The 25,677-nt window shown below is 41.2% G+C and overlaps 1 protein-coding gene across 1 annotated transcript in view; it reads right to left on the bottom strand.

Annotated features, from left to right (window-relative positions):
- LOC311225191 (uncharacterized protein) overlaps positions 1-24,915 on the bottom strand; it is a 51,489-nt gene extending 26,574 nt beyond the window's left edge. The window contains exon 1 of the mRNA XM_084310400.1: positions 24,865-24,915. The gene's annotated coding sequence lies outside the window, so the exon portion shown is untranslated. The remainder of the gene's footprint in view (positions 1-24,864) is intronic.
- Between the last annotated feature and the right edge of the window lie 762 nt (positions 24,916-25,677).

Here is a 25,677-nt window from a genome sequence, read left to right as displayed (position 1 = left end):
TAGTTGTGGTCTGCAGTGGTAGACAGACGCTTAGTCCGCTGCGCTACCCGGCCGCCCTGAATAAAGGATTTATGACTGTTTAGACTGCGTTACTCTCTGTCACAGTGATCTCCTGGGCCCAGGAGTTCAAAACTTGTAATCGCCATCTGATTGGATCAGATTTGTATTCATTCATTTAAACTCATTCATTGAAAATGGGGGACCCTGATGTAAACAAGACGAAAGTCTTTCTCTGGTCTGCATCCCCTTAACTCATTGGCCGCCAACAACGATTATATACGTGTTTGTCCGACAACCGTTGAACGCCAACCACGTATACGTTATTTGGTCCGTTTTCCTTTTATTTGATATTTCTATTCATTACAGGCACACAGACTCTGGGTTAACATGGGGAATCCTCATGAGAATGTAAAAGTGCAATACCGGCCGCATCGAGCACCCTTTATACCCTTCTATCTTTCTCTGTGGGACGGCCACAGGTCCCCGGTTTCATGTTTCCTTGTCGGGCGAGGGCAGCCATTCTGCCGGTTGCATCGAAGTGCGTCAAATATCTCCGATCTATATGTTGTGGTGGATTATGCCGTCAACCAAATGGACATTGGATATACCAAATGGCGATCAAACAATTGAAATATTATTTTTAGAATACTACCGATCACAGGTAAGGATGTTTTGACGTCAATTTAAGCTTGATCCTGCAATGCTTTCATACCGATCGGGCTGATAACTGTTTTTAGTGTTCAATGCGAATGCCGTTACTGACAATCAAATAATCAGAAACGACCCCCCCCCCCCCCCCCTTATATGCATTCATGATGGAACATAATAGCTATGATATAGATTTTATTTCAGGATAATAGCATATACAGGCAAGAAATGGCAACGTGTATAGTGGAATCGACCTATAGGGCTTTAACTCAGGATTTCATGAATTACCCCAGACCGCTCTAAAACCATACTTATATTCACCACGGTATAACACGGGAATGTATGGATGGAAAAATTCATTCTTTCTCACATATTGAACGATAGATAGGTGATGTCAAATGGGCCATAGTATTGTATCCATAGCTATAATATAGAATATAGTTATAGCTCTACAAGCAAGGTGACTCAGTCCTATATTTTAACGTGTGGCAATGCGACCATAGGGCCCCCGACTAATCCCCGCCGGCGGTCAATGAGTTAACAATTGTGTGTATTGAGCTGTACTGTACCCATTCTGCAATCTGTTAATTAAAATGTTCAATCAATCAATTAATCACTCGGAATTCAATGTTTTAAACTCCTGGGCCCTGGTTGTCCCACCTAGGTTATCTAACTATCGCGCCACCACGACTAGAAACACTGGCCTGGCCTGCTTATAAGTTCAGTGGCCTGACTGCAAGGCAGTAAGGGCCGGTGCTCCCAATGGCCAGTCCAGGCCTGCCTGTGTCTGGTTTCGGGATTATCCATCTTCTAAGTGTGTGAAGTTGGGTCAAGCCCAATCTGAATTTCGGTCCATAACTAAAGGTATGCCGCAAGGTTCCGTTTTGGGTACTGTCCTTTTTACGATCTACATCAATCATATTGTTTCTTCTTTGTACGGATGTAATTTCCAGTTGTATTCTGATGATACAATTGTGTACTGCAGTGGTTCTCAAACTGTGGTACACGTACCATTAGTGGTACTTGGTGGTACTGCTGGTGGTACTTGAAAACATTTACAAAAAAATATATAAATGATCATTTTTATATATTTTTTTGCAGTCAGGCCACTGAACTTAGAAGCAGGCCAGGCCAGTGTTTCTGGTTGCGGCGGAGCGATAGTTAGATAACCTAAATGGGGAACAACCAGGAGATCACTGTGACAGAGAGTAATGCAGTCTAAACAGTCATAAATCTTTAATTCAACTTCAGCCCTGATCATAACCATTTATTTTTTTTAGATTTGTCAGATGAAAAATGAAATACTCCCACTTTTCTGAAAAGAGTTGGTGTTAAATCTGACATTACAAAAAAATCCATCAAAATCTGTGTTGTTGCTAATCATTGACACATGCCTAGCCTGTAATAATCCCCCCCAGAAAAATTTACTTTGCATTTGATATATTGAAAATATTTTACTTTGTGTGTTTTTTTTAACAATAATTTGTGATGCCATCACACAAACTGGCATTTAAAGGGTAACATTTCAAAAATAAATGTATTGAATATGTGTTTTCTTTTCTTTTTTACAATAATTTGTGATGCCCATCACAAACACTGGCATTTAAAGGGTAAAATTTCAAAAATGCCTGCACCAGAATGCAGGAAATTAAGTTTTTGTAACAAAATAATTGTGTGTGTGTGTGTGTGTGTGAGAGAGAGAATGAAGGACAATTGCTTGCTGTGTGAGAGAGAGAGAGAGAGAGAGAGAAAGAGAAAGAGAAAGAGAAAGAGAGAGAGAATTAAGTACATTTGCTGAAATACAGTTCTTAATTTTCTCACTTGCTATGTGAGAATGTTAGTTATTATGTTCTCAATGCCCCTTGCATTGTGAGTTGTGTGGAAGCTTTTATCCCTTTGTACATTGTGGCTGTGTCTGACAAAAGTTAACAATAAATAATAGTATTAGGAATACATTTGCCTCCTGCGTGAACTGTGCATAGCTGAATAGACTGTATTTTAACGCCGGTCATATGGTGGTATTTGGAGAGCCATCTACGTTCTCAGGTGGTACTTGGTGTAAAAGGTTTGAGAACCACTGGTGTACTGTATTGCTGATTCTGTTCAGTTGGCCATTGAGAAATTGCAGCTTTCTTTTGATGCTCTTCAGGAGGCCATTGTTAATCTTGAATTAGTTCTTAACACTTTCAGTGCCAGCCATGTGGTGCCCCAGAACCCTGTTGCGTGCCAACGCCCACTTCAATGATAGAGCTCTCATATTTGCGAACGCATAAACTATATCTTAAATTATGGCTATGTGTCTAATATGGCCGTCGCTTATCAATGACTTGTTTGCAGTCAACATTGTCGAAAAGTTTTTTTTTTTTTATCGGTTCATTTCCGTTTTATACCATTTTGAAAAACGCTCGTTTTATGAAAGTTCCAGAAGAAAATAAAGATTCTGTGATAAACGCCCTTTACTGGAATACACAAAAAACTTTGTCATTTTTCGGCCTATTTATGAATCGTTTTCAAATAAATGCTAGATTATCGATAGTATATCTGTACTTATGCACGCTATAGAAGCGGGCTGAAAAATCGATTATCCATTTCCTGATCAGCACACACACACACATACATAGGGCCCACGTTGATATATCTGTGAAAAAAGCTCTGATTATCCCAAGACTGGTCAAATAGATTCCTTACCTCAGATCAGATGTTCTCCAAAAAGATTATTCCAATTCCTGATCGCCATTCCAAATATCGATTGCGTTTATTGATCCAACGCTGGGTACTGGAAACTAGGGATGGGTATTGTTAGGATTTTATCGATACTACTACTCTTATCGATACTGCTTAACGGTTCGGTACTTTATCGATACTCTTATCGGTTCTTTTTGATTATTTTGCAAGAAAAAAAACAATTAATTAAGAACAGAATCGCCATTGCTTTATTATTCTTTTATATAACTATATAAATATAAATAAATATTATTTCTTCAGCAGCAACAGCAGCAGCAATGTTTTAAATGTGTCTGAATTATAGACTTTTTATAATTAACAACAAATGTAAGATAAAAAATAATCTTTTTTACTGTTTTACAGCAAAAGTTAAAACAAACCGTTGCATGGCAACAAATAAAATAATAATAAAATGAATAAATAAAATATTAAATAAATAAATAGGCTACACATCTCTCTTTTTGTGTTACAAATTGTGCTCACCGATATGAACATAGGCCTCTTTACTTACTTAAAAAAAGGAAACATCAAAAAATAGAAAAAAATATCTAACCCTAACTAACCTTTCCGAGTTTCTGTCATGCACTTGTCCTAATAAACTAACCTACACTGTAACACTTTGATGAATATTGTTACTCAGCTGATAGAGTTGTACCCTTCCTGATGACCTCGTCGTACAGAACTTGTAAGTCGCTTTGGATAAAAGCGTCAGCTAAATGACTAAATGTAAATGTAAATGTAAATATGTTTATGGTATTCCACCATGCCATGTGTGTTTTTATTTTATAATCATGATGCTGAAGTCGGAGTCATACAATACTATTTTGATTGACAGTAGATTCTGCCAATTACGTCACACCGCTTGCACCCACCTCTGCTGTTCTTACCACCAATCGGAAGCTTTCATTCGTTTTTTTACTTCCGGAATGTCGGCCATTACTCTACTCGGGAGACTCAACTACCGAAGCTCAGGCTAATAACGTTAGCTCCCCGACGGCCACATTGACAAGTACCAGCGCTTATACATTACTGGCAAATGTCTTGTTGCACTTGTGGTAACGAGCGTTGTCAGCATCGACTTTAGTAAAATAGACCCAGACTTTTGAACGTTTCGTTCTGTCCGCCATGATGAGAGCAGAGCTGTCTGTACTGTAGCCTACAACTTGAGAAATGTTCTGAAGCACCCGTGTGTGTGTGTGTGTGTGTGTGTGTGTGTGTGTGTGTGTGTGTGTGTGTGTGTGTGTGTGTGTGTGTGTGTGTGTGTGTGTGTGTGTGTGTGTGTGTGTGTGTAAGAGCACAGCACAGCCCGCTCCTCGCGCAGGCAGAGAGAGACCGAGGGAGGAGATATAGAAAACGGCCAACAAGATTAGTTTGTGACGTTTAAATTCCTAAAAAAAAAAACTCCATAATTTCTCAAGTACCGATAGCAAAACCGATAACGTCGGAGGTTATCAATACTCTGTTTTTTTTCTAATTTAGTACAGGTTCCTGTTTAGAACCGGGTTTCGGGGGGCATCCCTACTGGAAACACACATTATCCGCTGTTCTGGTGGTCTGCAATGACTTCGATCGTCTCTGGTTACTTGTCTGACAAGTAAAATGTGGAAGCAGGATTTTTTTTTTCTTCATGCGTTTAATTCAATCCAATCCAAAGGGGTGCAGTACCATCCGGAGACGATATGGGGCGGTATTTTCCCAATGGAGCTCAGAGAGAGTTCCAGTGGTAACGTGAGGCTAGATTGATGAAATATGAATGGAAATCGCTAATAATAAAAAAAAAAAAAAAAAGATCTCTCGTCGTTGGCACTAAACGGTTGGCATGAACTAACAAGAAATGTCGTCGTTGGCACTCAAAGTGTTAATGCTAGTAACACAATATTTATGTTGTTTTCAAGAGCCAGAAATATTGACTTTGATAATGTGCTGGTATCTACCGTCAGTGGCTCTTGTATAGAGAGAGTCACTGAGTATACATATCTTGGCTTGTGGCTCGACGGGAAATTTACATTTAAGTTCCATGTGGATAATCTTAATAATAATAATAATAATGCAGGACTTAGGAAGTCTTTATTTGGCATGCAAACGACACACATGCGATGGGCGGCACACACACACAGGAACACACACATGCAATTTTCTTGTGTCGCCTAATGCGATTGAGTCTCTGCACTTGACCCATCCCGTCGTCCTTCCCCCCATGGGCAGCCGGGAGCAGATAGGGCGTCGACATGAGCCGCGCCCCGGGACCAATCCATGTGCTCCTGCCTGTCTTCGTCAAGGACGCCACAGCATTAGCGATCTGTTGTTGTGCATGTTTTTCCATTGGGTTTATCTTATCTGGAGGGGAAACCCTTTGCGAGTACGGGGGGGGGGGAGAACATGCAAACTCCACACAGAAAGGCCTGGGAGATACCCCACCTGGGTAACTGGCATCATGGAAACCTGGTCCCCAAGCGGGAATCGAACCCTGGACCTTCTTGCTGTGAGGCGACAGTGTTTAACCACTACACCACCGTGCCCACCACAATCTTGCCTCTAAACTGCGACAGAAATTTGGTTTCCTGTACAGAAACAGATCCAATTTTCCTCGAATCAGTTTTGGAATATGATGATGTAATTTATAGGCATGCTGCGGCATCCGCTCTTAAACCTCTGGGTTCTGCATATCACTCAGCTCTTAGGTTTATAAATGGTGACAGATATGATACTCACCATTGTGTCCTGTATGATAGGGTGGGTTGGCCTTCTCTTGCAGCAAGGTGCAAAAAACACTGGTATTTATTTAGATTGTAAATTATTTTAGAATTTTTTTTAATTATTATTACTCTTTTGTGTGAATATTACTTTAATTTGTTATTGCTGTTTACATTTGTACAATCGTCATTTCTGTAAATGAGGGAAACTTCAGAAGCTTAAGATTTTTTAATAAAGGTTGAAATGAAATATCTGCAACCCTGTTAACACTTTGATTGCCAGACAGCAGGGGGCACTGTGGGCCTTCAGTGACAGCATTCTATTCAATGGAGAGAATGGCGTGTTTGCAGTGCTAAAAACTATATTCAATAGTATAGCTATGGATCTAATAACGTTGTCGATTGGAAGAAATTCTTCCAGTCAACATGCAAAAAACAGATAATCCGTAAATTTCCGTTTTATACCGTTATAACAGAGAGAGGTGACTGCAAGACGCCATCTCCTCCACTGTACTGGATATCAGTGGGGCTGTGACCTAAAAATAAACCAGATAAAAAAACAGTAACAATAAGAGTCTTGCAAAGTACAACGTTCACTCTCCCCAGAGTAATTGTAGATTGACAGGTTTGGCTGAGTGTTGTTTTTTTATGTTAGACATGTCTCGTCACTGGTACTTACATTTACATTTAGTCATTTAGCTGACGCTTTTATCCAAAGCGACTTACAAGTTCTGTACGACAGAGTTGTACCCTTCAGCTGAGTAACAATGTTCATCAAAGTGTTTCGTGTTACAGTGTAGGTTCGTTTATTAGGACAAGTGCATGACAGTAAGGTTAGTTAGGGTTAGATTATTATTATTATTTTTTCATTATTTCAGATAATGGTTGAAGAAGTGAGTCTTTAGTCGACGGCGAAAGATTGGACAAGATTCTGCTGTCCTAACTGGGGTGGGTAGTTAATTCCACCATTGTGGGGCAAGGACTGAGAATAGGCGGCTTCTCTTTGATGACCCTCCCGGAGCTCGGATAGGAGTAGGTCTGAGGCGGCCAGAAGATGCAGAGCGTAGAGGTCTTGAGCGTGTGTAGTTAGAGACCATTGACCGGAGGTAGGCGGGAGCGGTTCCCTTTGCCGCACGGTATGCTAGGTCGAGGGCCTTGAAGCAGATACGTGCAGTAATGGGGAGCCAGTGCAGGTCCCTAAGAAGTGGGGTGACATGGGCCGACTTCGGTAGGTTTGAGATCAGGCGGGCAGCTGCGTTTTGAATGAGTTGAAGAGGCTTGGTGGCAGTGGCCGGGAGGCCAGCTAGCAGTGCGTTGCAGTAGTCGAGGCGGGAGATGACTGTTGATTGGACGAGGAGTTGGGTGGCTTCTTTTGTCAGGAAGGGGCGGATCCTTCTGACTTGATGATGAGTGTCACCTTAAAGGGATAGTTCAGAGTTTTGGACATCAAGTGGTATGAAATACTAGTATAGTTGATGCAGTGCCCTTAGTTTACACACCGAGTCTCGTGGTCAGAGTTCTGACCTGGCAGAAGTTTTAATCACCCACAGCAGAAAACAGCGTGCCTCATTTTCTATGCTTCAAGACCCAGCATTTAGTGACGTCACTAGGGCTGACCTTCGAATTTTCTTTGGGAATTCGAAGCTTCAGGCCGAGAAGCTTCGAGATAAAAAATATATATATATTATAAATGTATTTATTCATTTATTTTTTTATGTTGTGGGACTTGTACAGCACTTTGTTCAACTTTGTCAGTGCTGTAAAGTTTAAACCTTTTTAAATCTTAGACAAACAAAACACTTTGCTTTCATGAAATATTGTAAGCCGTCATTTGAGGCTTTATAAAAGCAGCACAATGAACACAAATCTGTCAGTGCCGAGTCCGACCTCATCTTAAATAACAAACAGCATTGCTTGTTGTAGTTAACAAAGAGAGGCAGAGTTGATTTTGCAAAAAATATCATTTCTCTGTTTTTCTCCCCGTCCCAATTTAATCGTTGTGCCAATCGTGTGTGTGTGTGTGTGTGTGTGTGTGTGTGTGTGCGCGCGTTTGGAAAGACCAGATGAAGTATACCAGTAGTATATTTATAGTAAATGTACTGAGGATGGACAGATAATGTTGATATTTAAACATAAAAAATACAATACATATTAAATGTATTCATGATCATCATGCAACAAAACAATTGCAGGAATGGTTGTGGAAGGGGTTTTAGGTTGCATGTTGTGAGTCCCAAAAAAGAATTCTTAAAGTTTAAAGCTAAATATATCAAAACGTGGCACTTTACAGTGAACAGGAGGTCTATTTGTATTAAAAACAATAGATTGTTTTTCATTTAAATGTCTGGAAGAGCTAAAAAATTTAAATGTCAAATGATATTTCCATTGCCTTTTTTTGTTGTTGATCTAAATGTTACTGATTGTGTTAAATGGGCATTATATAATATCGTCTCATATCGATGAATCGAAATCGTATCGTATCGTGGCAGACTTTGTGATATCGGAAAATATCGTATCGTTGTCCAAAGAATCGATATCGTATCGTATCGTGATGAAACTGGTGATTCCCACCCCTAACTGAGACTAGTTCAACACATCATGTCACTCTGAAGCATAGGAAATGTTTTCTGCTGTGGATGATTACAACTTTTGCCTGCAGGTTATTGTGTGGTGGAATAACACTTTTTTGTCTCATGACCTCGTTTGCTGCCTGTCTGAAGCTTCCAGGTTCACTCAGAACCAGGCCAGAACTCACGACCACGGTACTCTGTGAGTTAAGCTAATGGCATCGCAATCAACTATACTACTACTAGGGGTGGGACGATACATCGATCCAGATCGATACATCGATGTAATTATCAACAATCGAATCGGATCGATGCGATGTAATAAGATCGATTCATATCGATACTCTTATTTTGAAAATCCTGTGGCAAGTCTCATATCCGCCCAAGAACAACAGCAGTAGCTCCGTGTGTGTAGATGTTACAGCATAGCATTCTCCCTTTCTGTGTGTGTGTGTGTGCGCGCGTCTTTGGAAAGACCAGATGAGGTCAGAGGAGTTTGATGTTTAAATGTTATTTAAACATAAACAATATAATACATAATAAATGTAGGCCTATACATGATCATGCAACATCAACAAATTGTTGTAGGAACGGTTTGGGAGAGGGAGGTTGTGAGTTTTGAGTTCCAAAAAATGTAGCTTAAAGTTTAAAGCTCAATATATAAAAACGTGGCACTTTACAGTGAACAGGAGGTCTATTTGTATTAAAAACAATAGATTAATTTTCCTTTAAATGTCTGGAAGAGCTCAAAAATACAAATGTCAAATGATATTTTCATTACCTTTTTTTTGTTGATCTAAATGTTACTGATTGTGTTAAATGGGCATATGATATCATCTCATATCGATCGCAGGCACCTGAATCTAATCGTATCGTATTGTATTGTGAGAGACTTTGTGATATCGGCAAATATCGTATCGTTGTCCAAAGAATCGATATCGTATCGTATCATGATGAAACTGGTGATTCCCACCCCTAACTACTACTAGCAAGTATTTCATACCACTTCATTCATTCGGTGCCAGCTATTAGTTGGGGCCCGCTCCGCTGTAGCTAGGCCGCGCTTTAAACGATATGACTGTGTATGTTATGATGAATTGAAAATGGGGGACCCTGATGTAACCAAGACGAAAGTCTTTCTCTGGTCTGCATCCCCTTAACAATTGTATGTATTGAGCTGTACTGTACTGTACCCATTCTGCAATCTGTTAATAAAGTTTTCAATCAATCAATATTTCGATAATAACACACAAAACCATTGGTAAACAAACGTAGTGCTGCAAATATACACTTTGACTGCTGGTGCACGATATAGATTTTTTGACCCCGATATCGATAACTTTCTGCTCCTCAAGGTCGATACCGATACCGATAACCGATATATATATATTTATTGTATTATAAAAAAATCTTTTTAATGTATATTGCTGTAGTTGACTTAACCAGATGTATCACGACATGAGCGTTACTACTATGCAGTGGCGTCGCGTGGGTAAAATAACAGGATGCCAAAAAAAATAGTTATTAAAAAAAATAATATATATATATATATATGTTATTAATATTATTATAATTTTTTTTAAGCCAAGCAGTCACCATGTACAGTATGGCTCGGCGGCCAGTCAGACCAAGCAGTCACCATGTACAGTATGGCTCGGCGGCCAGTCAAACCAAGCAGTCAACATGTACAGTATGGCTCTGCGGCGTTACTACTATGAACAAAACAAAGCCAAGAGAACAGTTTTGACTCTTCAAATAAAGTGACTATCTTTTTTTTTTCCCAAATAAATATAATTTGAGCCAATCACAAAATTCACAATCCGTCAATGTCATTAACAATGTGTTTCCCTAGGGCGGCCAGGTGGTGCAGTGGGCAATGCACTCACCACCAATGCTGGAGACGCTGAGTTCGCGTGTTCGATCCCAGCTCTCCACATTGTTTTCAGTTTGGCTGGTCGTCCGTACTAATACAATTGGCAATATTAGAGGGTGGGAAAGCTAATGGGTGGGTCCTGGGCGTTGTAAACAGAAAAATACTCCTACAGTTCGGTCGGGGCGCCTGCTCAGCGAAGGAAGGATCTGGAGGGAGGTAGTGTGACCTTCCACACGTTACACTCTCCCAGTGAGAATCTGCGCGGCCAGGCTGGCTGCCGGCTGGCTGCGCATGTGTCGGAGGAAAGCATGCGATAGTCTCCGGCCTCCCGGACCAACAGTAGGGGGGGTGCGCAACAACCAGGAAGGGAGTTGGGAATTGGCATAACGACTAACAGTGGGATGGGAGAAAGATATTTTTTTTTAATCAGGAAAAATAGGAGGGGGAAAAAAGATAGTAAAAAAAATTTAAATTAACAATGAGTGAACTAAAAACCAACAGGTATTGTGCTTTGTCAGCAGATAAAACATTTGACGCTATAGGAGAGGAGACTGTTGTGGTCTTGGTCCATGAAACAACTATTACTTGGCATTTATAGGACAGCACGCCTCAAAAAGAATTAAATAAACCAAACAAACATCACAGGTACATATGTCCAAATTAACCTGGCTACTATGGAGGAATAAGTGACTGCGTATTCGAGCCCCTGGCCCTAAATGTGTACAGTCTCCTCACCACCGGATGTATATTTCTCTCCCACCCACCCACCCCCTCCTAATGTACAGTCCCCTCCCCATCATATGTATATACTCTGTCAGGATCTATGAGTAACAGTACTGTATATTTGGATACCGCATATGTCACAAATGTATCAGTAATAAATACCTATATGTCCCTATGCAATAAATGTCATGTATGTTGAGTATGACATAAATGTCAATATGAATTGAAAATGGGGGACCCTGATGTAAACAAGACAAACGTCTTTCTCTGGTCTGCATCCCCTTAACAATTGTGTGTATTGAGCCGTACTGTATTGTACCCATTCTGCAATCTGTTAAATAAAGTTTTCATTCATTCATTAATTTGCTGTCTCGTTATAACACAAACAGCTACAACCAAGCTAGCTTGGTTACGTTAGTTAGCATCCAAGCTAGCCTGATAACGTTAGTAGTTAGCATCCAAGCTAGAAACTGCTTAGGCTGCTTACCTGGCCAATAATGTGGTCCTACTCCTGGACAGATGAGTGAACTAAAAACCAACAGGTATTGTGCTTTGTCAGCAGATAAAACATTTGACGCTATAGGAGAGGAGACTGTTGTGGTCTTGGTCCATGAAACAACTATTACTTGGCATTTATAGGACAGCACGCCTCAAAAAGAGAAAACTTAGACCTAAACTGGGCTTTTTCTTCCGGTTAAAGAAATGTTTCCCGTCTGAAGCCAGGAAGAGAATTGTGCAGAGTTCCTTTCTGCCTGTATTAGACTATGGCGATGTAATCTATATGCATGCTCCTTCCTCCCTGCTTAAAAAGCTGGATTCTGTGTACCATACTGCCATACGTTTTGTAACGGGTGCAGGCTCTCGCACCCACCACTGCACTTTGTATCAGTCATTAGGATGGTCCTCTCTGTACCAAAGAAGACAATCACACATGTTGATTTTTATCCTTAAGTCATTGCTAGGTAAGCTGCCCTTATATATCTCCAGACTTCTGTCCTTTTATACTTGCTTTTTTAATACCAGACGAGCAGCAAATGGGATGCTGTTAAATGTTCCTTTGATGCAGTCAGAGCTTGGTAAAGCTGCATTCTCCCACTATGCTCCTTTTTTATGGAATACGCTGCAAGTGAAACTTTGTCTACAGGCACTTCCTACTGTGAATGCTTTTAAAGGTATGCTACGATTAGCCCTTTATGAAACATGTAACTGTTTTACCTGATGCTATTGTTGATGTGATTATGCTCCTTGCCACTGCACAAATGACCCTCTGTATTTATATTTGAATTGTATGTTTTTTGTTTAATGCCCTGTTTTATGTTGAAACTTGTTGTGTGCTGTGTTGGTCAGGACTCCCTGGAAGAAGATATCTTGTATCTCAATGGGACATTCCTGGATAAATAAAGGATAAATAAAAAAATAAAATAAAAATAAAAGAATTAAATAAACCAAACAAATCATCTCTGTCAAACGTCTTTAATTTTGCAAACGCCTCCGCACCGGTTCGCGAACTGCAAGTTTGTTGGTAAAAGACTGCAGCTGGCTTTGGATTAGTTTAACCTTTAGCTGCTCGCGCGCCTTTTGTCGGATTTTAATACACCATCGTAGCGGTGGTGGTGTTTCAGGTGACTTGTTAGGTTGTTGCCCCTTTCCCTCCTTGTGGAACTTCTGCATTTGTTACAAATAGCAAGCGAACTGTTTTCCTCTGAAACTTTGAAAACGTCCCACACTACCGACGACGCCATGTTTGTTTACCATCTGTGCTGCTTCTGAAACTACGTCATGAGAAAGGGAGCGCTGGATTTGTGAAAAACTCCCTCTTCCTAAACCACACGCTATCAGTCGTACCACAGTACTGGCAAAACGGGAGGAGCTTACAGTAAAACAAACGCCCTTCATCCCAATCCACCCACACCGCGAGTAGCCTCCAGCTGCATCCCCGGAGAATCCGCTCACTGGCAACTTCCGCCAGCCACAGGACGCGCCTGCCAGCCACAGGACACGCGCTGATTCGCGGAAAGTACAGAAGTTTCTCGCAGTACGTCTGGCGTAAACTACGGACATTTCTCTACGTTAGCGAACGTTAATTGAACGTCAAAAGCAGACGCAGTTAGTTAGCACGCAGTTCGTTAGCAAACAACTTTAACAAAGATGGAGAAATGCAATTACATGGTAAGCCTTATTATTATCTTGTATTAATTTATAAGATAAGATATTCCTTTATTAGCCTTATTATATTACCTTGTATTCATTTATAAGATAAGATCAATTCAGCAGCATGGGGAGGGGGGAGGGGAGGTACAGGTAGTAGAAGACATAGAGGTACAGGTCACATAATTATAGTACAGTGGAGAAGTAAAAATAGAATAAAAAGGCAGTGTAAACAATATACAATATTATTATTTCTGGACATGTGCATATGAGCAACAAGGTGCGAGATGAGGGTATGTATATCAGTTATTCTGCCCTACAATAAATATACCGTACTTTTCGGACTATAAGCCGCGGCTTTTTCCCCCATTTTTCAACCCTGCGGCTTATATAACGGTGCGGCTTATATGTGGACAAAACCCGAAAATCGAAATATTGCTTTTTTTACTGCATTGAAATGTTATTTATCTGTTCCCTTATTTACTTAATACAACTTGTAAAAGAGTTAATTCTTGTTATTTGTCCGACAGTATTGTGTCCCAATGGGAGTCATTCTCTGTAGAGGTGGGAGTCATTCTCTGTAGAGGTGGGAGTCATTCTCTGTAGAGGTGGGAACTTAAAGCTCTATAAGAACGGCCATGCACCACCACTCACAGAATCGAGAAAGAGCCATCAATCTGTCAATCCTTTCCGTGTCCGGGCCGGGTGAGGTTTCCTGTGTTGAGTCAAATTAAGCCGCAGGCTCCACTCCTTACATATGGTAATTAAACATTAAAACACATGCGGCTTATAGTCCAGTGCGGCTTATATATGTACACATCATTCAATTTAGCTGCTGCGGCTTATAGTCAGGTGCGGCTTATAGTGCGAAAAGTACGGTAGTTGCAATATATAATCTAATAATCCAATAGTCTCAATCTAATCCTAAATTATCTAATTATCACGGTTGTGTTTGGAACCCAATATAGTAGGGCGGGCCATACTTTTTTTTTTTTGGAAAATCAATCGAGTGGGGTGTCTAAAATATGTGTTTTTTTGTGGGGAATTCAACTCTGGGATTATTTTTCTAATCGGATAACTCCTACCTACATTGTTTTGGATTTCAAAATGGCCGATTTGACAATTTTTCACCCCTTGGCCATACATGGATGCCAACATGAATCTGAAGGAAATCCTAACATGCAAGGTGTCTAAATGATGTGTTTCTTAATGGGGAATTCAAATATGAGTTCATTTTTGGGATAGGATAAATATAACCTACATCATTTTGGATTTCAAAATGGCCGATTTTACCATTTTTCACCCCTTGGCCATACATGGATGCCAACATGAATCTGAAGGAAATCCTAACATGCAAGGTGTCTAAATGATGCGTTTCTTAATGGGGAATTCAAATTTCAAAATGGCTGATTTTACCATTTGAACCCATTGGTATTGTATTACAAAATTGCAAAGATAAAAAATATATGGGAAATCATTTATAATGACAAAGCCATCAAATTTATTAACAAGTGAACTGTATATAACTGGATACAACTCCAAAGATTAATAATAATAATACTAACAATAATAAATTGTATTTGTAATGCACACAAACACCTAAGTGCTAAATCTCGATCTCCTGACTTCTTGAACTTTGCCAGGTTCCAATATCTTGATTGGACTCATTCTTGGATGGCAAGATCTCCTACTCTACTGCTTTAGCCACCAACCTACAAACACAAACTTAAAGTCAACGTCAGCCATAAATAGGTGAGCTCTTTCCAGAACTACTCAGCAGAAACCTCTGTAACCATTTTAACAAACGTCTCAATGTATTGAGAAAATCCATGGGGCTCCATCAATCCTCTATCTTCTTAAATTTGATCAGGTTGCACAAGTCCTGCTTGGATTCATTCTTGGACATCAGCCTCCTGCTGGTCTCCTGAGCCCTGATCCACCCATCCCTTTTTTCTTGTGAAAAGTACTTAGCAGAGGCCTCAGTCACCATTTTAACAACCCTCTCGATGCTTTGTGTGTGGCAAGGCCAGTCGAGAACCTCCATGGGGGTGTTGATTAAGTTCTTCACCTCGGAGGTGCTTAGGGAGCAGGTGAGAGGTGGCTCTGACAAATCTTCTGACCAGCTGATTAAGCCACCAATGCTGGAAGCGTCACTATTGATGTGAGGTGTTCTTCTGATCCTGACACAGGAGTCTCCCAGCTGAGTGTCTGGATCCCCCTCTCCCCTGATGGCCAGGATTCTCTCCACCCCCTCAATTCTCTCTTTTTGATCCTCAGAGCACAGCAGTGTTTGGAGGATGGCTTCACTGTGGGCATACCAAGCAGATCTTCTCACAGTTGGCATCACAACATCCAGCACCTCCTTCCTCTGAGACTTGAGGCAGTCCAGCTGAAACAGGATGTGCCTAGGCCCTTCGATCCAGGAGTGCTTGACCTTCATGTTGAACCAACATGGATAATACACTCCAATGATGAATTCCACAATGCATTGTAGATTATTCAGGTTCTTTCTTTTAAGTTGATGCTTTGACACCCAGAGCCTGAGGAGTCTGTTTGCTGTGGTGAGCCAGCGGCTGTGGTTTACCGGTCCAATCTCCAGCAGAGCCAGCCTTGCAGAAAGCACTCCATCCCTGATTGCACAGACCAGCTTATAGCCATAGTGTTGATCAGTTGAGAGATCTTGAATGATCTTCTCAGGCAGCTTGATCAGCGGAGGGCCAAGAAAGATCCTGGTGAAGTTAGGATTGATCTCCAAGTCTGTAACAGAATCAAGGAGCTGTCCTATTGGCCCAGACAATTTGTTGTCTGACAGAGTAGCCCCATCAACTTCAACAATGAGACGGCGCAGTGGAAGTTCACCAGTGTGCAGGTTGCACACCAACCAGACCAGCTTTGTCCCCAGGTGCAGCTCCAGCTTCCGCATTACACCTGCCTTCACTCCAGTGTTGACATTGGTCGAGTCTCCTCCAATGGCCCACAAGGTCTTATCAGAACCTCTCTCTTTCAGCCAGGCAAACAGGACCTTAGCAATCTTCTCTGCATGGGACTCCTCTTTAGTTGCTTTCTCTGGTGTAAAGTGGAACAGATAGTTGCTGCCAGGCTCACTAGCAACACTATAGTGTTCTTCCTTGATCTTTGCAGGAAAAGATTGGTCACTGCCCTCAGCTTCCATCATCACATTGGTCATGTCAATCCGCCCATCAAAGAGGATACAGGAGATCCCCCCCTCCTCCCTGCACTTCTCCTCAAACTCTTCCCCCAGCTCTTGCATCAACTTTTCTTGTGCTCTCTTAACCTTATTCTTATCAATCTCTTTACTTGTGTCATCTTCTAAGATGAGTCCTGCATCAATCAGAGCTGCAGTTGCTATAGCTGCAGTTGGCCTTAGCCCTATGCCATACCTTACTAGGGATGCCCCCCGGACCCCGGTTTTAAACGGGAACCGGTACTATATTAGAAAATACCGGAGTATTTATAAGCTCTGACGTCCTCGGTACTGCTATCGATACTCTAGAGAAATTATTATTATTATTATTATTATTATTATTATTTAAAAGTTGCGAACGATCCTCTCTCTGTCTCTGCACGAGAAGCGAGCCGCAGCCAGCGAGTCAATTATTACACACACTCCTCGCGAGTCGCTCGCTAGTGCTACACATAGACATACGGGTCCTACATACGGGTACTCCTTAATGAAAGTGTCCCCGACGCGTGTAGCTTTATGCCAAGCAAGCAGTGCAAAAATTTACCGTAGTGGCATGCAGTAATGCGCCTTTCATTTTCCGCCGCCCAGCGCCCAGGTCGTGCGGAAATAGGCTGTCTATTGCCATTCTCTTTGACAAACTCTAACCTTAACCAGCTCCTTAACAACGCCTAAACTTAACCGTTCTAACCTTAACCAACTCCGAAACCATGCCTAACCTTAACCATAGAAATTATATTGCCATTCTCTTTGACAAACTCTAACCTTAACCAGCTCCTTAACAGCGCCTAAACTTAACCGTTCTAACCTTAACCAACTCCGAAACAATGCCTAACCTTAACCTTAACCTTAACCATGCCTAACCTTAACCGGCGAAATAACCTTAACCGGCGAAATAATACACGTTAAAAAAAAATCACGTTAAAAAATATTTTCGATGGGATTCGAACTCGCCAGCAAACAAGCCATAGGATCCACAGCCATGTGTCCTTGCCAATTGAGCTATTGGTAGATACTGAATAAGGGGCGGTGACTTATATATATTGAGCTCCGCTCAAGGCGGGATCTCATGCGCATGCGCGGGCACCTCGCGCGAGCACGCCGGCGCACGCACGCACCTGAGCGAGCACGCCGCCGCCGGTGCACGCACGGTAGCATTTGTCTGAAAAGAAGGGCGCTTTACCGCACTAGCGTGCGGTGACGAATGCGGAAGCATTTTTGCACTGCTTGCTTGGCATTAACGTACAGGCGTCCCCGACGCCCCGTGCTATAGCGCTCTGCACACAGACAGCAGCTCTGCATGCACTGAGTCGTGATCATGGCGGATAGAGCGAAGCGTTCTAAAGTATGGATATACTTTACAAGGGTCAATGCCGACAATGCACGTTGCCACAAGTGCAACAAAACATTTGCCAGTAAGGGTGGCAATACGAGCAAATCAATTTATCAAAACATCTGTTGGCAAAACATGATATTAGTGTGCAGAAATGCGCGTATTCGACTGCCTTGCGCGCAGTGTTCCATCTGCATCCACTGCAGCCGTAACCGTAAGCCAAGATACGGAGTTGCCTAGGCTAATAACGAATTATTACAAATAGGCTAATAAACAAAACAATTGTTTAGCTACAAATACTACAATCTAAACTTTTTATAGATCGTCAAGCTGAGGCGTCAGCCACTATGTCCCAGGCCAGTGAGGCCACCACACATCCTCCCTCCCTCTACCTCCCTCCACCACCCAAAGTCCTTTCTCCCTAGCAGCTAGAGGAAGGATGACAGAGGATAGGGTGAACCAGTGTCACAGTTCTGTTAGCCTTTTGCATTTGTTGTTTATTATAAAAAGTCTATAATTCAGAGTCAGACACATTTAAAACATTGTTGCTGCTGTTGCTGAAGAAATTATATTAATTTATTATATTTATTTATAAAGTTATATAAAAGAACATTGCTGCTGCTGAAGAAATTATATTTATTTATAATACTTATTTATAACGTTGTATTTATAAATAATAAAGCAATGTTGATTCTGTTCTTAATTAATTGTCTTTTTTTCTTGCAAAAAAAGAACCAAAAAGAACCGATAAGAGTATCGATAAAGTACCGAACCGTTAAGCAGTATCGATAAGAGTAGTAGTATCGATAAAATCCTAACGATACCCATCCCTATACCTTACACTAGCAAGGGCGATGTTTGGAATCTCATCATAATTTTTCCGTAGCTTTGCTGAAGCTGCAGGGTCAGTTTCAGGAATGAGCTCAACTTCAGGGACTGTAAGGAAGCTCTCAACATCCTTCCTGGCAACCCTGTCTGCTGCTGCAAAGCTTTCTTCTTTGCCCCTTCTCCTTTTCTCTGCCTTCTTTTCCATCCCCTGCCTTTCCAATGTTTTAAGAAGATAGAGGATTGATGGAGCCCCATGGATCTTCTCAATACATTGAGACGTTTGTTAAAATGGTTACAGAGGTTTCTGCTGAGTAGTTCTGGAAAGAGCTCACCTATTTATGGCTGGCGTTGACTTTAAGTTCATGTTTGTAGGTTGGTGGCTAAAGCAGTACAGTAGGAGATCTTGCCATCCAAGAATGAGTCCAATCAAGATATTGGAACCTGTCAAAGTTCAAGAAGTCAGGAGATCGAGATTTAGCACTTAGGTGTTTGTGTGCATTACAAATACAATTTATTATTGTTAGTATTATTATTATTGATCTTTGGAGTTGTATCCAGTTATATACAGTTCACTTGTTAATAAATTTGATGGCTTTGTCATTATAAATGATTTCCCATATATTTTTTATCTTTGCAATTTTGTAATACAATACCAATGGGTTCAAATGGTAAAATCAGCCATTTTGAAATCCAAAATTATGCAGGTTATATTTATCCTATCCCAAAAATGACCTCATATTTGAATTCCCCATTAAGAAACACATAATTTAGACACCTTGCATGTTAGGATTTCCTTCAGATACATGTTGGCATCCATGTATGGCCAAGGGGTGAAAAATGGTAAAATCGGCCATTTTGAAATCCAAAATGATGTAGGTTAGAGTTATCCTATCCCAAAAATTAACTCATATTTGAATTCCCCATTAAGAAACACATCATTTAGACACCTTGCATGTTAGGATTTCCTTCAGATTCATGTTGGCATCCATGTATGGCCAAGGGGTGAAAAATGGTAAAATCGGCCATTTTGAAATCCAAAATGATGTAGGTTAGAGTTATCCTATCCCAAAAATTTACTCATATTTGAATTCCCCATTAAGAAACACATCATTTAGACACCTTGCATGTTAGGATTTCCTTCAGATTCATGTTGGCATCCATGTATGGCCAAGGGGTGAAAAATTGTCAAATCGGCCATTTTGAAATCCAAAACAATGTAGGTAGGAGTTATCCGATTAGAAAAATAATCCCATATTTGAATTCCCCACAAAAAAACACATATTTTAGACACCCCACTCGATTGATTTTCCAAAAAAAAAAAATATGGCCCGCCCTACCAATATAGAGAGATGGAGAGAGAGGGAGGAACCGCTGCCTGGCAGGAACCATGACACTAATATATAATCTAAATGCTAAACGCATACAACTGGACACCCTGTGCAAAGTGACTGTTTATGTCTTTCTGATAGACTTTCTATGTCAGTAATGCATATGTAGCACGGTTTTTGTGTCTGGGTGATTGTCTGTTCTTGAGAAGTGTTTTTGCAACTTGTGAGATTACGTTTAGGTGTGGCAGAGCCTGTGTGGTTGCTAAGGGGATTATTGGTGATTACTACTGGTCGCTACATGGTTAGTTGGTGATTAATTATCACAATTCTTAATTAACCAAAATATCCCCTCCCCTCCCGCACTGTACTGTAATGTACTCTAGTTAGGAAGAAGTCCTCTTTCCAGGTGCCTGTATACCTCGACAGTGAGAAACAACAGGACGCCCTTTTCTACTACCTTAAGACGGTCCTGCAGAAAGCACCTCGACCACGACCGATCTTCATGGATGAGGTGAACTTCATCCTCAAGGTGCTATTCCCGGAGGTAGGCCTAACTATTTCATTGTTGTTTTTGTGTGTGTTCCTGCTCCTGCACTATCCTAAGCATACATTGTAGTATTTCCTGAACATACACCTACCATGGTGCTACTTGTGTACAGACCTGTGTATAATAACTTGCTGTCCTACACAGGTATAACGTTATATTTTTAATGATATTTGTTTTTCTAAACGTATCCTTTTTCTTTTGGTAGTCCATCATACAGGCCCTGGCTGTTCTGAAGACGGTCTCACTGCAGGAAGCAGAACAGGTCTTCCTCTCTGGTCCCGTTTACGATCGCAGGTAAGAATCGAGAACGTAAATTTTTCACACATTGCAATACAATATTTCTGTTTACCCAACAGTGATATGTTTTGGTTTTTAACTTGGTGGTACATTATCTTACTGCTAATTCTATGATAATTTTGTATTTTTCTCTTTATTACTAATAATAATTATATAATTATGTATGTATTGTATTCATTATTATATTATGCATGTATCTTTTGTGAAGCAATTCGAGATGACTTCTAATAAAGTGCTATATAAATAAAATATATTATGTTGTCCTTTTGTATTGTTTCAGTCAGGTGGAGGAATTTGACCGGAGGATAAACAAACAAATGAAGAAGGAAGGGAGACCATTTGGTAGGTAGTGCTTTTGCCTACTTCCTTCACAATCATAGGTTTGAATATTAGCTTAGGCCATGTTGTTATGCGTGCCAAGTTGTGTGTTGGGTCCACTTCAGATTTATGATAACCTTTTAAGAATGTGGAGATGTCCCTGCCCTTTCTCAACCTCAGTTTGATCTGTGGTGATGAGCGGCCAATTTCTTGTGTGCAACAGAAATATTACTCGTCCTATTATTGTCCCTTATTTGAAGAGATTAATGCACAAGAGCTGTACTGGCCTAACAGACATTATGTTTGTGCTTTCTTCTAGATAACGCCTTCAACCATCATTTGGCCATGGGACTGGTTCTCGGCAATGGAAATAATTTTTTTTTTTACAAATTGCTGAAAACACTGTCGACTGATTTCTTCTGCAGTTTATTATTGCATTTACATGTTGAAATAACTATCGCTTAGATCAATAACACTTGTGTTACCTAAAAGCTGTAAATAGTTATGTAATGCCATTAGATTTTAAATGCATTTTAGCATTACAACCCAATAACTGAACTATGTTTGTATTTGTTACACCTCATCCTCAGTATTTTGAGACACTGGGTAACACCATTAACACTTTGATTGCCATGGGTTAAATTCATGATATACCATCCCTTGCCAGCTCTATTTAACATGGAGAAGTTCCCCTTCTTTGCAGGGCTATAACTTTTTTAATTCTATTGCTAGATTGCCATTATTAGGGCCCATTCAATGTCCTATATGTATTGTTCATGGTGTAGCAACGTTAAACTTTTTCATTCACATATTCATACAAAAATATGGTCTAAAATCTCTTTCTGCAGCTTTCTCCAGAACATGATTTATAGCCCCAAATGCATTATATTGATGATCAAATACAGTTTGGTAGGAATCTGTGCGAGATAAAAAATGTCAACTGGATGTACTTCTAGGAGTTACTACACATCATCTGATGTTGACCGGATGGGCGAGGGGGCATTTATAATTCCGTGGGCAACGTTATACCATTCATCTAATGTGGGTCATATGTTCATCATAGCAGTTTATATCGAACACGGTAATACTAGGGGTGGGAATCACCAGTTTCATCATGATACGATACGATATCGATTCTTTGGACAACGATACGATATTTGCCGATATCACAAAGTCTCTCACGATACAATACGATTAGATTAGATTCAGGTGCCTGCAATCGATATGCCCATTTAACACAATCAGTAACATTTAGATCAACTAAAAAAAGGTAACGAAAATATCATTTGACATTTGTATTTTTGAGCTCTTCCAGACATTTAAAAAGGAAAATCAATCTATTGTTTTTAATACAAATAGACCTCCTTTTCACTGTAAAGTGCCACGTTTTGATATATTGAGCTTTAAACTTTAAGCTCCATTTTTTGGAACTCAAAACTCACAACCTAAAACCCCTCCCTACCTCCCTCTCCCAAACCGTTCCTACAACAATTTGTTGATGTTGCATGATCATGTATAGGCCTACATTTATTATGTATTATATTGTTTATGTTTAAATAACATTTAAACATCAAACTCCTCTGACCTCATCTGGTCTTTCCAAAGACGCACGCACACACACACAGAAAGGGAGAATGCTATGCTGTAACGTCACAGAGCTACTGCTGTTGTTCTTGGGCGGATATGAGACTCGCCACAGGATTTTCAAAATAAGAGTATCGATATGAATCGATCTTATTACATTGCATCGATCCGATTCGATCGTTGATAATTACATCGATGTATCGATCTGGATCGATGTATCGTCCCACCCCTAGGTAATACTACACGCTAAAACTCACCCCAGTCTCGTCGGGCCGTTGGGCGATCAGCATGGAGTAGACAGTTTTCGATTATGGGATGTTGAAATGCCCGATCTATTTCCAGGTTGTATAATAGTATATACGTCCAAATCATGTTGTTTTTTCGAGTTATTTCCACCGATCGATGTTCACTGTGTGAAGACGGAGTCTCTCTAACATTAGCGAGTGCCCGGACCCCATATGGAGTGAGTCCTGCCGGTTCAAAGGTTGATATCCGGTTTCGATCTGCCGATCGGCCACCAGATGGCGCTCTTGAACCGCTAGAGGGTTGAGAGGAGATCAGCACTGTGTGTCAAGGCTCCGGAACGGAAATATGATTTCGATCACAGATTTTTGAAATATTGATATCAAAGACGAGTTCCGGCGTCCTCGGCAACTTGAGCATGGCGGGGAATGACGAGTTCCGGCGTTTTCGGCAGTTAAAGTGTTAACCTCTTATCTAGGGACATCTATGGATCTCAGGGAATGTATCAATTGTGTGTATTGAGCCGTACTGTATTGTACCCATTCTGCAATCTGTTAAATAAAGTTTTTCATTCAGTCTCAGAATGGATTTGGTAGAGAGAGAGAAAATAATTGTCATTCTTATGTTGTGGCATTTTACAAGTAATCTGTGGCATCACTGATTGTAATGAACCAAAGGAGAATATCAATTCTATTTTCTTTATGTCATCTTTGACGGTGAATAACACCATGCTAAGAAATACCCATTCTGCAATCTGTTAATAAAGTTTTCAATCAATTCCAGGCCGCGACCCTCTCTCCAACCGTATTGTACCCATTCTGCAATCTGTTAATAAAGTTTTCAATCAATCACTCTCTACAACCGCACGTCTCAACCGTGCTTGGTCAAGGGGGACGTACTTCGAGATACTTCCGTACTTTCCGCGAATCAGTGCGTGTCCTGTGCAGGGGTGCAGTCGTAATATGGGCGGAGGCCAAACGGTATCCTATTATTATGCAAAGTCTAGGCACTTATCACCTAGACTTTGCATAATAATAGGATGCGCGCACTTCGAAGCCCAAACACCGTTTGACCGCGGTTGCCCAGCACTGCACCACTGGTCCTGTGGCTGGCAGGCGCGTCCGCGTTATTTTTTTCCATAGCCGCATTTTGCGGAGACGCTCTCTGATTGGCCACTGACTGACGCTCTCTGATTGGCCACTGACATGTGCGCTTAGGCGACTCTTTCGAAGTTGGTTAAGGTTAGAGTTTGAAATCAGGGCTGGTGTTCTATCGCCCTGCTCTAAGACAAACTCTAACCTTAACCAACTTCGAAAGAGTGCCTAAGCTTAACCGGTGTAGAAACAGGCGTCACACGATTGGGCGCACCAGAAACGTCAGTGGCCAATCAGAGAGCGTCTCCGCAAAATGCGGCTACGGAAACAAATAACGCAGCGCGTCCTGTGGCTGGCGGAAGTTGCCAGTGAGCTGATTCTCCGGGGATGCAGCTGGACCCTATTGCACACCGCATTTATTTTAACCAAAACATGTATTATATATTATCGGAGCTACTATCAATAATGTTATCGGGTTTATCGGGATGACGTCATAATTGCTGATATCGGCCCGATAATTATCGTGCATCCCATACTCTTGGCTACATTTGAACAAGAAATCAGTCTGACCCAAGCTAGCCAGCAAGCTACACACGACGTTGGTTTGACTAAATTCACTCGCTAACATTACTTTTCAGATATATTTAACATTAGCATGTTCATTTGAGCATATACATCAGATTAGGTGCATAACCATATCATCCTCATTGTTACCTGTAAAGGGGCGATCTGAATCAATGAAGCTTGTTGTTGTTCGTCCAAGTCTTCTTCTTCTTCTTCTTCTTCTTCTTCTTCTTCTTCTTGAGGTTTAACGGCGGCCGACCACTTGTTAGGGTATGTGCCGCCATCTACTGGTATCCTTTACCTCCCACAAAATCCAATTCCCCTCACCTTCATGGAATGCAACTAATGCTGCTACTTCCTGATTGAGCCCCCCTCTGCGAGACACTCCTTGCCCCCTGCTGCCTGACTCTGTACTCCTTGGTCACCCGCTGCCCCCTTATTCAATTCCCTAACCACCTCCTCCAATGTCAGACCTTCCATACCCAAATGCTGAACCGCTATCCTAACAATCATTTTCACTCTCCTATCTGTTCTACCCTCAATCTTTGCCGCAGAATTAACTACCCCTGCCACGAAGCCCACAATACTCAATTTCTCCTCCCACACCCTCTCTCTATCCTCCTGCCCTACCCTTTCTGCCAACTGCCCTTCTCCAAACCCCTGCTCCCTAACTTGACTTCCTTGTCCTACCCTCCTAGCCACCTCTGCATATGATAACTTACCCTCCCTTCTAACACTCTGAACCATTACCTCCCTCTTCATCACCTCACACCCCCTAAACGCTACACTATGCTCCCCTCCACAACTACAACACCACAGCTTCACTCCCTCTCCACACTTCCCATAGTCATGCTCCCCGCCACACCTAGCACACCTCTGTCCCTTCCTACATGAAACTGCTATATGACCAAACTCCTGACACCTGTAACATCTCAGAGGACTCTGAACAAATTCCCTAACCCT

Source organism: Notolepis coatsorum, assembly GCF_963971535.1.
Source record: "Notolepis coatsorum genome assembly, chromosome: 3".
NCBI classification, from domain to species: domain Eukaryota; kingdom Metazoa; phylum Chordata; class Actinopteri; order Aulopiformes; family Paralepididae; genus Notolepis; species Notolepis coatsorum.
The sequence above is the reverse complement of the archived record's forward strand: the minus strand, read 5'-3'. Positions and strand labels throughout refer to the sequence as shown.